The 4,038-nt window shown below is 38.7% G+C and overlaps 1 non-coding gene across 1 annotated transcript; it reads left to right on the forward strand.

Moving 5' to 3' along the window:
* Positions 1-365: 365 nt before the first annotated feature.
* On the forward strand, positions 366-528 carry LOC143647445 (U1 spliceosomal RNA). Its single transcript, XR_013158073.1, has one exon. It is a non-coding gene; the product is annotated as a U1 spliceosomal RNA (small nuclear RNA).
* The last annotated feature ends 3,510 nt before the right edge of the window (positions 529-4,038 follow it).

Consider the following 4,038-nt stretch of genomic DNA (forward strand, 5'->3'; position numbering starts at 1 on the left):
AAATGATAGTTGTTAAATTGACATGTTACTTATAAGCAGACTCAGGTTCAGGGCTAACACAGAAATGAAGAATTTCTGCTAATCTGATTTGGGTTTTTTTTTTTCACATTCATCTTCGTGATGAAAATCAAGTAATAGCTATTTTTTATTCCAAGCTTATTTATTTACTTTATTGAATTGCATAGGTATTTTTTTAACATCTGATTTTTAAAAATTAATTAAGATTGAAAACAGACTGAAGGGAGGAAAAAAATGACAGTTTTAGAATTTCATATTGGTTGATATTCAAATATGCACTTTGCAGCCTTGGCTTCCATTAGCCGTGGAGATTTCTTTTGATGATCTATTGCATCAAAAGAATATATATACTTAACTGGCAGGGGAGAAAACCATAATCATGAAGGTGGTTTTCCCAGGGCAAGGCTGATCCAGTGCATTTTTGGACTTGCTGACCCTCCCATTTCTCCATGTGGGGGAAATTCGACTGCATACTTGGGTTGGTGGGGGGTTTGCGTGTGCATTTCCCCTTAAAAAAAAAAGAATGTATATATTAATATATATATTTTTAATTAGGGAAGCTGTAGATTGGCAGAAAAATCGTGGAGAAAATACAGAGTTCTAATACACCCAACCCCCACTAATAACACCTTGAATTAGTGTGTTACAATTTATTTGTTACAATTTGTTACAATTTATTACGTAGCTCTTTAAAAAAATTGTAAACATAGATACAACATAACATTTCCCATTTTAACTACCTTGAAGTATTCAATTCAATGGTGTTAATTACATTCACGAAGTTATGCTAACATAACCATAATTACAGTTTGTTTTCTTTGCATTTCAACTAATTAAGAAGATTTCCTTTCCCCTGATTTTTTTTTTAAGTGCCATCATTGCTTGGACTTTATTGAACATCAATTGCTGATATGGTCTAATGTGCTGCATTGGAGAACGATAAAGAACTATAAGAAATTTCCTCTTCCCTGTAGAAGTTTATATTATATGTTAGATTTTTTTTTCTAAGCTCTAGAACTCAATTGTGGGTATTAACTTTTGATTAGATGGAGATGTGACTCCACCCATTCCAGGTGGGTCTTGATTAGTTTACTGGAATCCTTTAAACGAAGAAACGTTTTGAAGAGAGTCAGAGCTGACAAAAACAACAGAAGCCTCAGAAATGACAGAAGGCTCAGAGCAAACAGTGGTAGCAGAAATAGATGCTTGGAGAACAGTTGCTTCAGAGAACAGAGACATGGATGTTTGATGTTGCAGACATTGCCATGAAAAGTTATGCAAGCCAGAAACTGGAGAGAGCCAAGGGAAGCCAAGAAAGGAAAGCCAGACCCAGAGAAGCAAAGTGAGGAACCCCCACAGAAACAGAGACTGAAAGCAATGGAGCCCAGAGCAAGGGACCAGCAGATGCAGCCACGTGCCTTCCCTTACCAGCTGACAGAGCTGTTCCAGATCCATCAGCCTTCCTTGGATTAAGGTATCTCCCTAGATTTGGTTTGGACATTTCCATAGGCTTAAAACTGTAAACTTGCAACTTATTAAATTCGCCTTTTTAGAAGCTGTTCCAGCTCTGGTATATTGCATTCCAGCGACTTTCAAACTAATATACTCCTCCATTATTATTTTCAGTCCAGGGTCATAACTTAACTTACATTTAATTGTCTCCTTGGTTGATCCTTTTTATTTTTTTTAATTGTGCAAATATACACAAACCATAAACTTTCCCATCTCACCCTCTCCCAAGCATACCTGTGGTGGGATTAGTCACATTCACCATGCTGTGCTATTCTCACCACCATCCACTCCCAGAACTTTCCCATCACCCCAAACAGAAACCCTACATTAACTCCCCTTTCCCTTCTCCACACCCTTCTCCTGGCAGCCTGTGCTCTACTTTCTCAGTGAGTTTGCATATTCTCTATTTTCTTTGTAGTTACCATAGGGCTTAAATTTAACAAAATAAATCTCTAACGGTCTTGTTTGTTTTGATATCCATTTAACTTTAAGAGTATAAACAAACCATGTTTCTATACCCATGTTACCCCACCTTTATGTAGCTCTTGTTATAAATGACATGTTTTTACGTTATGAGTCCAATAGCATTAATTTTTCATCATCTTTTATGCATTTGCCTTTTAGATCCTGTAGTAGGAAAAAGTTTGGTTTACAAACCAAAAATACAAGAGTATTGGCACATATATTTACCCGTGTCATTGCCCTTACTGGAGATCTTTGTTTCTTCACATGGCATTGATCTACTACCTATTGTCCTTTCTTTTCAACCTGCAGGACTCTCTTTAATCTCTCTCAAGGGCCAGTGTAGGGGTGATGAACTCCCTCAGCTTTTCTTTTTCTGGAAATATCTTAATCACTTCCTCATTTTTGAAAAATTGTATATTTGCTAAAGCTGACGGAATGCAATATACCAGAAATGGGTTGGCTTTTATTAAGGGAATTTATTAATTCACAGGTTGACAGTTCTAAGGTTATAAAAAAAAGTTGTCCAAACCAAGGCATCTGGGGAGAGATACGTTGGCTCAAGAAAGGCTGATCTGGACAGGTACGTGGCTGGCCTCTGCTGGTCATTGTTCCCAGTTCCATTGCTTCCAGCTTCTGACACCAGTGGTTTTCCCTCTAGGCATCTGTGGGCCTTCACTTAGCTCCTCTGGGACACAACTCTGGGTTCTGGCTTGCTTAGCATTTCATAGGAAGGCAATGATGGTCTGGGTTCTCAAGCAACTGTGTCTCTGGGGCTTCTGCACTTCCATATGCCTGTGTCTGCATCTGCATCTGAGGTTTCTCCAAAGTGTTTCCCCTTTTAAAGGACTATGGAGATAATTTAATCAAAAGATCATGCCTACAATTGGGAGTGCCACATCTCCATGAAAATAATCTAACCATGGTGTTTCCACCCTACAATATTAAATCAGGATTAAAGGACATGGCTTTTCTGGGGTACACAACACTTTCAAACTGGCACAGATAGCTTTGCTGGGAATAGAATCCTTGGTTGGCATTTTTTTGCTGTCAGCATTTTAGATGTCTTCCCACAGCCTTCTTGGTTTCTGATGAGAAATCAGTACTTAATCTTTTTGTGGCTCCCTTGTATGTGACGTGTTGCTTCTCTCTTGAGGCTTTCAGGATTCTCATTTTGATATATGACAGTTTAATTATAACATGGTCTCTCTGGGTTTATTCTGGCTGGAGTGCATTGGTGCATGTCTTTTGTTAAACTTGTCACATTTTCAGCCATTATTTATTTGAATATTCTCTCTGGCCCTCCTCCTTCCCTCCCTCCCTCCCTACCACCCTCCCTCCCTCCCTCGTCCTTCCTTCCTTCCTACATTCCTTCCCTCCTTCTCTCCCCTCCTTCCTCTCCCTTCCTTCCTTTTCTATCCTTCTGGGACTCCCACAATGCCTATATTGGTACACTTGATGGTGTCCCATAGGCTTCTCAGGCTCTGTTCACTTTTCTTCATTCTTTCATCTTTTTGCTCCTCAGACTATATGATTTCATTTGTCTTATCTTCAAGTTCACTGACCCTTTTGTCTTCCAGTTCCAATCAACTGTTTAACTCTTCTAGGGAATTTGTCATTTCTATTACTGTGGTCTCCGGGTCTATTTAATTCCTTTTCGTAGTTTCCACCTCTCTATTGATATTCTCTTTGTGTTCATCTATTGTTTTCCTGATTTACTTTAGTTCTTTGTCCATATTTTCTTTTACCTCTTTGAGCATATTTAGGATCATTTTAAAAGTCTTTGGTGTTTTTTAAATCTTTTCCTTTGACCAGGCCATCATTTCTTGTTTCTCTGTATGTTTCTTAATCTTGTGTTGAAACCGGGACAGGTTGATATTTTAGCATATCACCAGAATTTCGATTCTGAGGCATCTATTCCTTAAGCTTGCATCCAGCTAGTGTTGTGAAGAGCTTTCTTTGAATGCCAGGAGCAATTAAAAAAAAAAAAAAGGCTGCCCTCCTGTCTCAGCTCAACGTCTCGGTCACCAGCTGCCTGCTGCCACC

Source organism: Tamandua tetradactyla, chromosome 9 (genome assembly GCF_023851605.1).
Source record: "Tamandua tetradactyla isolate mTamTet1 chromosome 9, mTamTet1.pri, whole genome shotgun sequence".
Lineage (NCBI taxonomy): Eukaryota > Metazoa > Chordata > Mammalia > Pilosa > Myrmecophagidae > Tamandua > Tamandua tetradactyla.